The sequence below is a fragment of the Xiphophorus maculatus genome, chromosome 24 (genome assembly GCF_002775205.1).
Source record: "Xiphophorus maculatus strain JP 163 A chromosome 24, X_maculatus-5.0-male, whole genome shotgun sequence".
NCBI lineage: Eukaryota > Metazoa > Chordata > Actinopteri > Cyprinodontiformes > Poeciliidae > Xiphophorus > Xiphophorus maculatus.
This window is the reverse complement of record NC_036466.1, coordinates 5,058,738-5,068,709: the sequence shown is the minus strand read 5'-3', so window position 1 is coordinate 5,068,709 and position 9,972 is coordinate 5,058,738. Positions and strand designations below refer to the sequence as shown.

At 43.4% G+C, this 9,972-nt stretch overlaps 12 non-coding genes across 12 annotated transcripts; all 12 read left to right on the top strand.

The window, feature by feature from the left end:
* Nucleotides 1–1,436: 1,436 nt before the first annotated feature.
* On the top strand, nt 1,437–1,508 carry trnad-guc. Its single transcript has one exon. It is a non-coding gene; the product is annotated as a tRNA-Asp (tRNA).
* Nucleotides 1,509–1,631: 123 nt separating this feature from the next.
* trnad-guc lies at nt 1,632–1,703 on the top strand. Its single transcript has one exon. It is a non-coding gene; the product is annotated as a tRNA-Asp (tRNA).
* Nucleotides 1,704–2,954: 1,251 nt separating this feature from the next.
* On the top strand, nt 2,955–3,026 carry trnad-guc. The gene has a single exon. It is a non-coding gene; the product is annotated as a tRNA-Asp (tRNA).
* A 703-nt stretch (nt 3,027–3,729) lies between these two features.
* On the top strand, nt 3,730–3,801 carry trnad-guc. The gene has a single exon. It is a non-coding gene; the product is annotated as a tRNA-Asp (tRNA).
* Nucleotides 3,802–5,237: 1,436 nt separating this feature from the next.
* Nucleotides 5,238–5,309, top strand: trnad-guc. The gene has a single exon. It is a non-coding gene; the product is annotated as a tRNA-Asp (tRNA).
* Nucleotides 5,310–6,012: 703 nt separating this feature from the next.
* trnad-guc lies at nt 6,013–6,084 on the top strand. The gene has a single exon. It is a non-coding gene; the product is annotated as a tRNA-Asp (tRNA).
* A 705-nt stretch (nt 6,085–6,789) lies between these two features.
* trnad-guc lies at nt 6,790–6,861 on the top strand. The gene has a single exon. It is a non-coding gene; the product is annotated as a tRNA-Asp (tRNA).
* Nucleotides 6,862–7,177: 316 nt separating this feature from the next.
* trnad-guc lies at nt 7,178–7,249 on the top strand. The gene has a single exon. It is a non-coding gene; the product is annotated as a tRNA-Asp (tRNA).
* Nucleotides 7,250–7,939: 690 nt separating this feature from the next.
* trnad-guc lies at nt 7,940–8,011 on the top strand. The gene has a single exon. It is a non-coding gene; the product is annotated as a tRNA-Asp (tRNA).
* A 511-nt stretch (nt 8,012–8,522) lies between these two features.
* trnad-guc lies at nt 8,523–8,594 on the top strand. Its single transcript has one exon. It is a non-coding gene; the product is annotated as a tRNA-Asp (tRNA).
* Nucleotides 8,595–9,279: 685 nt separating this feature from the next.
* On the top strand, nt 9,280–9,351 carry trnad-guc. The gene has a single exon. It is a non-coding gene; the product is annotated as a tRNA-Asp (tRNA).
* Nucleotides 9,352–9,474: 123 nt separating this feature from the next.
* Nucleotides 9,475–9,546, top strand: trnad-guc. The gene has a single exon. It is a non-coding gene; the product is annotated as a tRNA-Asp (tRNA).
* Nucleotides 9,547–9,972: the final 426 nt, after the last annotated feature.

Here is a 9,972-nt window from a genome sequence, read left to right as displayed (position 1 = left end):
TCACTCTCGGTATGTTTTTGAACTTCTCTCTCTTATTTACTTCAGCGCAGCTCACAGTTTTTAACAAATTCTGTAGCTTTCTGTGTACTTCTAAATCTGCATCTTGGTCGCATCTTTTCGGTCCTGCTACTGCCTCTAGTGGCGTGAGGGTGGTGACACAACTCAACTATTTTCATTATTAAATCAGAATACCACAAAGTCTTTATTATTTATTATTAATTCTGGCGTTACTGGGACAGGAAACGATAAATTCCCTCACAAAAGAACATACCTTTATATTTTCTTAAGGAAGTAAAGCTAATTAAATGGCATAAACAAGATTTGAAAGTGATTCTAGTTTCACTTGATGGCCAACCTGTTGAAACTGTGGCAAATTTTAAATTCCGTGTGTCATTCCTGGACAGTCAGCTCAACTTTGCTGAAAACACTGGCTATATCTTTAAGAACTGTTCTGAGAGACTCTACCTTTTAAGATGACCCAGTGATCTTGGGTTTACCCAAATTGAGGTTGTGTACAACCTCTAGTTAGGTATAGGTTGTTGAGTTAAAATGTTAAAACTTGACATTCTAACTTGAATTTTAACTCAACTCAAGTTAAAACAACATTTTAACTCAAGTTTAAACTTTTCATCTCCTCAGCTGGTTTGGTCACATGAGCTACAAACTAACAGACAATCTTTTAAGAGATAACTGTTTGCTGAAAGAACATGGAAGATAGCTCGATTCGATTCCCCGACGGGGAACTTGCTTTGTTTCTTGGATGACGTTTTCCACTGCGGTACTGTAATAATTGTATGATGGTTTAAATGTAGCTTTGTGGAAATTGATGAAAAGCCAAAAATAGGTGAACCAGCAGTCAACAAGTCCTCATTAGTATAGTGGTAAGTATCCCCGCTTGTCACGCGGGAGACCAGGGTTCGAATCCCTGATGGGGAGGTTGTTTCATCTTGACCAATGTTTTCTACCACAATCCAGTCATAATCGTAATACAGTTTAAATGTAGCTACTGTGGAAATTGATGAAAAGCCAAAAATAGGTGAACCAGCAGTCAACAAGTCCTCATTAGTATAGTGGTAAGTATCCCCGCTTGTCACGCGGGAGACCAGGGTTCGAATCCCTGATGGGGAGGTTGTTTCATCTTGACCAATGTTTTCTACCACAATCCAGTCATAATCGTAATACAGTTTAAATGTAGCTACTGTGGAAATTGATGAAAAGCCAAAAATAGGTGGGGCCAAAAGTCAACAAGTACTCGTTAGTATAGTGGAAAGTATCCCCGCTTGTCACGCGGGAGACCGGGGTTCGATTCCCCGATGGGGAGCTTTCTTTGTTTCTTGGATGACGTTTTCCACTGTAATAACTGTATTATGGTTTAAATGTAGCTGTTGTGGAAATTGATGAAAAGCCAAAAATAGGTGGGGCCAAAAGACAACAAGTCCTCGTTAGTATAGTGGTAAGTATCCCCGCTTGTCACGCGGGAGACCGGGGTTCGATTCCCCGACGGGGAGCTTTCTTTGTTTCTTGGATGACGTTTTCCACTGTGGTACTGTAATAATTATATGATGGTTTAAATGTAAACTTTGTATAAATTGATGAATAGCCAAAAATAGGTGGGGCCAAAAGACAACAAGTCCTCGTTAGTATAGTGGTAAGTATCCCCGCTTGTCACGCGGGAGACCGGGGTTCGATTCCCCGACGGGGAGGTTGTTTGATCTTGGCCAATGTTTTCTACCACAGTCCAGTCATTTAAACGTAACATCTGTGAAATTGATGAATTGTCAAAAATAGGTGGGGCCAGCAGTCAACAAGTCCTCGTTAGTATAGTGGTAAGTACCCTCGCTTGTCACGTAGGAGACCAGGGTTCTATTCCCCGACGGGGAGCTTGCTTTGTTTCTTGGATGACGTTTTCCACTGCGGTACTGTAATAATTGTATGATGTTTTAAATGTAGCTGTTGTGGAAATTGATGAAAAGCCAAAAATAGGTGGGGCCAAAAGACGTCAAGTCCTCGTTAGTATAGTGGTAAGTATCCCTGCTTGTCACGCAGGAGACCGGGGTTCGATTCCCCGACCGGGATGTTGTTTGATCTTGGCCAATGTTTTCTACCACAATCCAGTCATAATCGTAATACAGTTTAAACGTACCTTCTGTGGAAATTGATGAAAAGACAAGAATAGGTTTAGGAAGAGCAACAACAAGTCCTCGTTAGTATAGAGGTAAGTAGTCACGCGGGAGACCGGGGTTCGATTCCCCGACCGGGATGTTGTTTGATCTTGGCCAATGTTTTCTACCACAATCCAGTCATAATCGTAATACAGTTTAAACGTACCTTCTGTGGAAATTGATGAAAAGACAAGAATAGGTTTAGGAAGAGCAACAACAAGTCCTCGTTAGTATAGAGGTAAGTAGTCACGCGGGAGACCGGGGTTCGATTCCCCAACGGGGAGGTTGTTTGATCTTGGCCAATGTTTTCTACCACAGTCCAGTCATTATCCTATCACAGTTTAAAAGTAACTTCTGTGGAAATTGATGAAATGTCAAAAATAGGTGGGGCCAAAAGACAACAAGTCCTCGTTAGTATAGTGGTAAGTATCCCCGCTTGTCACGTGGGAGACCAGGGTTCGATTCCCTGACGGGGAGGTTGTTTGATCTTGACCAATGTTTTCTACCACAATCCAGTCATAATCGTAATACAGTTTAAATGTCGCTACTGTGGAAATTGATGAAAAGCCAAAAATAGGTGGGGCCAAAAGTCAACAAGTCCTCCTTAGCATAGTGGTAAGAATCCCCGCTTGTCACATGGGAGACCAGGGTTCGATTCCCCGACGGGGAGGTTGTTTGATCTTGGCCAATGTTTTCTACCACAGTCCAGTCATTATCCTATCACAGTTTAAAATTAACTTCTGTGGAAATTGATGAAATGTCAAAAATAGGTTTAGGCAGAGCAACAACAAGTCCTCGTTAGTATAGTGGTAAGTATCCCCGCTTGTCACGCGGGAGACCGGGGTTCGATTCCCCGACGGGGAGGTTGTTTGATCTTGGCCAATGTTTTCTACCACAGTCCAGTCATTATCCTATCACGATTTTAACGTAACTTCTGTGGAAATTGATGAAATGTCAACAATAGGTGAACCAGCAGTCAGCAAGTCCTCGTTAGTAAAGTGGTAAGTATCCCCGCTTGTCACGCGGGAGACCGTGGTTCGATTCCCCGACTGGGAGCTTGCTTTGTTTCTTGGATGATGCTTTCCACTGTGCTACTGTAATAACTGTATGTTTTTTTAAATGTAGCTTTGTGGAAATTGATGAAAAGCCAAAAATAGGTGGGGCCAAAAGTCAACAAGTCCTCGTTAGTATAGTGGTAAGTATCCCCGCTTGTCACATGGGAGACCAGGGTTTGATTCCCTGACGGGGAGGTTGTTTCATCTTGACCAATGTTTTCTACCACAATCCAGTAATAATCACAATACAGTTTAAAGGTAACTTCTGTGGAAATTGATGAAAAGCCAAAAATAGCTGTAGGCAGTGCAACAACAAGTCCTCGTTAGTATAGTGGTAAGAATCCCCGCTTGTCACGCGCGAGACCGGGGTTCGATTCCCCGACGGGGGGCTTTCTTTGTTTCTTGGATGATGTTTTCCACTGTGGTACTGTAATAATTATATGGTGGTTTAAATGTAAACTTTGTATAAATTGATGAATAGCCAAAAATAGGTGGGGCCAAAAGACAACAAGTCCTCGTTAGTATAGTGGTAAGTATCCCCGCTTGTCACGCGGGAGACCGGGGTTCGATTCCCCGACGGGGAGGTTGTTTGATCTTGGCCAATGTTTTCTACCACAGTCCAGTCATTTAAACGTAACATCTGTGAAATTGATGAATTGTCAAAAATAGGTGGGGCCAGCAGTCAACAAGTCCTCGTTAGTATAGTGGTAAGTACCCTCGCTTGTCACGTAGGAGACCAGGGTTCTATTCCCCGACGGGGAGCTTGCTTTGTTTCTTGGATGACGTTTTCCACTGCGGTACTGTAATAATTGTATGATGTTTTAAATGTAGCTGTTGTGGAAATTGATGAAAAGCCAAAAATAGGTGGGGCCAAAAGACGTCAAGTCCTCGTTAGTATAGTGGTAAGTATCCCTGCTTGTCACGCAGGAGACCGGGGTTCGATTCCCCGACCGGGATGTTGTTTGATCTTGGCCAATGTTTTCTACCACAATCCAGTCATAATCGTAATACAGTTTAAACGTACCTTCTGTGGAAATTGATGAAAAGACAAGAATAGGTTTAGGAAGAGCAACAACAAGTCCTCGTTAGTATAGAGGTAAGTAGTCACGCGGGAGACCGGGGTTCGATTCCCCGACCGGGATGTTGTTTGATCTTGGCCAATGTTTTCTACCACAATCCAGTCATAATCGTAATACAGTTTAAACGTACCTTCTGTGGAAATTGATGAAAAGACAAGAATAGGTTTAGGAAGAGCAACAACAAGTCCTCGTTAGTATAGAGGTAAGTAGTCACGCGGGAGACCGGGGTTCGATTCCCCGACCGGGATGTTGTTTGATCTTGGCCAATGTTTTCTACCACAATCCAGTCATAATCGTAATACAGTTTAAACGTACCTTCTGTGGAAATTGATGAAAAGACAAGAATAGGTTTAGGAAGAGCAACAACAAGTCCTCGTTAGTATAGAGGTAAGTAGTCACGCGGGAGACCGGGGTTCGATTCCCCAACGGGGAGGTTGTTTGATCTTGGCCAATGTTTTCTACCACAGTCCAGTCATTATCCTATCACAGTTTAAAAGTAACTTCTGTGGAAATTGATGAAATGTCAAAAATAGGTGGGGCCAAAAGACAACAAGTCCTCGTTAGTATAGTGGTAAGTATCCCCGCTTGTCACGTGGGAGACCAGGGTTCGATTCCCTGACGGGGAGGTTGTTTGATCTTGACCAATGTTTTCTACCACAATCCAGTCATAATCGTAATACAGTTTAAATGTCGCTACTGTGGAAATTGATGAAAAGCCAAAAATAGGTGGGGCCAAAAGTCAACAAGTCCTCCTTAGCATAGTGGTAAGAATCCCCGCTTGTCACATGGGAGACCAGGGTTCGATTCCCCGACGGGGAGGTTGTTTGATCTTGGCCAATGTTTTCTACCACAGTCCAGTCATTATCCTATCACAGTTTAAAATTAACTTCTGTGGAAATTGATGAAATGTCAAAAATAGGTTTAGGCAGAGCAACAACAAGTCCTCGTTAGTATAGTGGTAAGTATCCCCGCTTGTCACGCGGGAGACCGGGGTTCGATTCCCCGACGGGGAGGTTGTTTGATCTTGGCCAATGTTTTCTACCACAGTCCAGTCATTATCCTATCACGATTTTAACGTAACTTCTGTGGAAATTGATGAAATGTCAACAATAGGTGAACCAGCAGTCAGCAAGTCCTCGTTAGTAAAGTGGTAAGTATCCCCGCTTGTCACGCGGGAGACCGTGGTTCGATTCCCCGACTGGGAGCTTGCTTTGTTTCTTGGATGATGCTTTCCACTGTGCTACTGTAATAACTGTATGTTTTTTTAAATGTAGCTTTGTGGAAATTGATGAAAAGCCAAAAATAGGTGGGGCCAAAAGTCAACAAGTCCTCGTTAGTATAGTGGTAAGTATCCCCGCTTGTCACATGGGAGACCAGGGTTTGATTCCCTGACGGGGAGGTTGTTTCATCTTGACCAATGTTTTCTACCACAATCCAGTAATAATCACAATACAGTTTAAAGGTAACTTCTGTGGAAATTGATGAAAAGCCAAAAATAGCTGTAGGCAGTGCAACAACAAGTCCTCGTTAGTATAGTGGTAAGAATCCCCGCTTGTCACGCGCGAGACCGGGGTTCGATTCCCCGACGGGGGGCTTTCTTTGTTTCTTGGATGATGTTTTCCACTGTGGTACTGTAATAATTATATGGTGGTTTAAATGTAAACTTTGTATAAATTGATGAATAGCCAAAAATAGGTGGGGCCAAAAGACAACAAGTCCTCGTTAGTATAGTGGTAAGTATCCCCGCTTGTCACGCGGGAGACCGGGGTTCGATTCCCCGACGGGGAGGTTGTTTGATCTTGGCCAATGTTTTCTACGACAGTCCAGTCATAATCGTAATACAGTTTAAATGTAGCTACTGTGGAAATTGATGAAAAGCCAAAAATAGGTTTAGGCAGAGCAACAACAAGTCCTCGTTAGTATAGTGGAAAGTATCCCCGCTTGTCACGCGGGAGACCGGTGTTCGATTCCCCGACGGGGAGGTTGTTTGATCTTGGCCAATGTTTTCTACCACCATCCAGTCATTATCCTATCACAGTTTAAAAGTAACTTCTGTGGAAATTGATGAAATGTCAAAAATAGGTTTAGGCAGAGCAGCAACAAGTCCTCGTTAGTATAGTCGTAATTATCCCCGCTTGTCACGCGGTAGACCAGGGTTCGATTCCCTGACGGGGAGGTTGTTTGATCTTGACCAGTGTTTTCTACCACAATCCAGTCATAATCGTAATACAGTTTAAATGTAGCTACTGTGGAAATTGACGAAAAGCCAAAAATAGGTTTAGGCAGAGCAACAACAAGTCCTCGTTAGTATAGTGGAAAGTATCCCCGCTTGTCACGCGGGAGACCAGGGTTCGATTCCCTGACGGTGTGGTTGCTTTGTTTCTTGGATGATGTGTTCCACTGTGGTACTGTAATAACTGTATGATGGTTTAAATGTAGCTTTTGTGGAAATTGATGAAAAGCCAAAAATAGGTGGGGCCAAAAGACAACAAGTCCTCGTTAGTATAGTGGTTAATATCCCCGCTTGTCAAGCGGGAGACCGGGGTTCGATTCCCCGACGGGGAGGTTGTTTGATCTTGGCCAATGTTTTCTACCACCATCCAGTCATTATCCTATCACAGTTTAAAAGTAACTTCTGTGGAAATTGATGAAATGTCAAAAATAGGTTTAGGCAGAGCAGCAACAAGTCCTCGTTAGTATAGTGGTAAGTATCCCCGCTTGTCACGCGGGAGACCGGGGTTCGATTCCCCGACGGAGAGGTTGTTTGATCTTGGCCAATGTTTTCTACCACCATCCAGTCATTATCCTATCACATTTTAAAAGTAACTTCTGTGGAAATTGATGAAATGTCAAAAATAGGTTTAGGCAGAGCAGCAACAAGTCCTCGTTAGTATAGTGGTAAGTATCCCCGCTTGTCACGCGGGAGACCGGGGTTCGATTCCCCGACGGGGAGCTTGCTTTGTTTCTTGGATGACGTTTTCCACTGTGGTACTGTAATAATTATATGATGGTTTAAATGTAAACTTTGTATAAATTGATGAATAGCCAAAAATAGGTTTGGCCAAAAGCCAACAAGTCCTCGTTAGTATAGTGGTAAGTATCCCCGCTTGTCACGCGGGAGACCAGGGTTCGATTCCCCGATGGGGAGCTTGCTTTGTTTCTTGGATGACGTTTTCCACTGTGGTACTGTAATAATTGTATGATGTTTCAAATGTAGCTGTTGTGGAAATTGATGAAAAGCCAAAAATAGGTGGGGCCAAAAGACAACAAGTCCTCATTAATATAGTGGTAAGAATCCCTGCTTGTCACGCAGGAGACCGGGGTTTGATTCCCCGACCGCGATGTTGTTAGATCTTGGCCAATGTTTTCTACCACAATCCAGTCATAATCGTAATACACTTTAAACGTACCTTCTGTGGAAATTGATGAAAAGACAAAAATAGGTTTAGGAAGAGCAACAACAAGTCCTCGTTAGTATAGTGGTAAGTATCCCCGCTTGTCACGCGGGAGACTGGGGTTCGATTCCCCGACGGGGAGGTTGTTTGATCTTGGCCAATGTTTTCTACCACAGTCCAGTCATTTAAACGTAACTTCTGTGGAAATTGATGAAATGTCAAAAATAGGTGAACCAGCAGTCAACAAGTCCTCGTTAGTATAGTGGTAAGTATCCCCGCTTGTCACGCGGGAGACCGGGGTTCGATTCCCCGACGGGGAGGTTGTTTGATCTTGGCCAATGTTTTCTACCACCATCCAGTCATTATCCTATCACAGTTTAAAAGTAACTTCTGTGGAAATTGATGAAATGTCAAAAATAGGTTTAGGCAGAGCAGCAACAAGTCCTCGTTAGTATAGTGGTAAGTATCCCCGCTTGTCACGCGGTAGACCGGGGTTCGATTCCCTGACGGGGAGGTTGTTTGATCTTGGCCAGTGTTTTCTACCACAATCCAGTCATAATCGTAATACAGTTTATATGTAGCTACTGTGGAAATTGATGAAAAGCCAAAAATAGGTTTAGGCAGAGCAACAACAAGTCCTCGTTAGTATAGTGGAAAGTATCCCCGCTTGTCACGCGGGAGACCGGTGTTCGATTCCCTGATGGGAAGCTTGCTTTGTTTCTTGGATGACGTTTTCCACTGTGGTACTGTAATAATTGTATCATTGTTTAAATGTACCTTTTGTGGAAATTGATGAAAAGCCAAAAATAGGTGGGGCCAAAAGACAACAAGTCCTCGTTAGTATAGTGGTAAGTATCCCCGCTTGTCACGCGGGAGACCGGGGTTCGATTCCCCGACGGGGAGGTTGTTTGATCTTGGCCAATGTTTTCTACCACAGTCCAGTCATTATGCTATCACGGTGTTAACGTAACTTCTGTGGAAATTGATGAAATGTCAAAAATATGTGAACCAGCAGTCAACAAGTCCTCGTTAGTATAGTGGTAAGTATCCCCGCTTGTCACGCGGGAGACCAGGGTTCGATTCCCTGACGGGGAGGTTGTTTCATCTTGACCAGTGTTTTCTACCACAGTCCAGTCATTTAAACGTAACTTCTGTGAAATTGATGAAATATCAAAAATAGGTGGGGCCAGCAGTCAACAAGTCCTCGTTAGTATAGTAGTAAGTACCCTCGCTTGTCACGTAGGAGACCAGGGTTCGATTCCCTGACGGGCAGTTTGTTTCATCTTGACCAATGTTTTCTACCACAATTCAGTCATAATCGTAATACACTTTAAACATAACTTCTGTGGAAATTGATGAAAAGACAAAAATAGGTTTAGGCAGCACAACAACAAGTCCTCGTTAGTATAGTGGCAAGTACCCCCCCTTGTCATGCAGGAGAGCGGGGTTCGATTCCCTGACGGGGAGGTTGTTTGATCTTGGCCAATGTTTCTACCACAGTCCAGTCATTATCCTATCACATTTTAAACATAACTTCTGTGGAAATTGATGAAAAGCCAAAAATAGGTTTAGGCAGAGCAACAACAAGTCCTCGTTAGTATAGTGGTAAGTATCCCCGCTTGTCACGCGGGAGACCGGGGTTCGATTCCCCGACGGGGAGCTTGCTTTGTTTCTTGGATGACGTTTTCCACTGTGGTACTGTAATAATTATTTGATGGTTTAAATGTAAACTTTGTATAAATTGATGAATAGCCAAAAATAGGTGGGGCCAAAAGCCAACAAGTCCTCGTTAGTATAGTGGTAAGTATCCCCGCTTGTCACGCGGGAGACCGGGGTTCGATTCCCCGACGGGGAGGTTTTTTGATCTTGGCCAATGTTTTCTACCACAGTCCAGTCATTTAAACGTAACTTCTGTGAAATTGATGAGTTGTCAAAAATATGTGGGGCCAGCAGTCAACAAGTCCTCGTTAGTATAGTGGTAAGTACCCTCGCTTGTCACGTAGGAGACCAGGGTTCGATTCCCCGATGGGGAGCTTGCTTTGTTTCTTGGATGACGTTTTCCACTGTGGTACTGTAATAATTGTATGATGTTTTAAATGTAGCTGTTGTGGAAATTGATGAAAAGCCAAAAATAGGTGGGGCCAAAAGACAACAAGTCCTCATTAGTATAGTGGTAAGAATCCCTGCTTGTCACGCAGGAGACCGGGGTTTGATTCCCCGACCGCAATGTTGTTAGATCTTGGCCAATGTTTTCTACCACAGTCCAGTCATTTAAACGTAA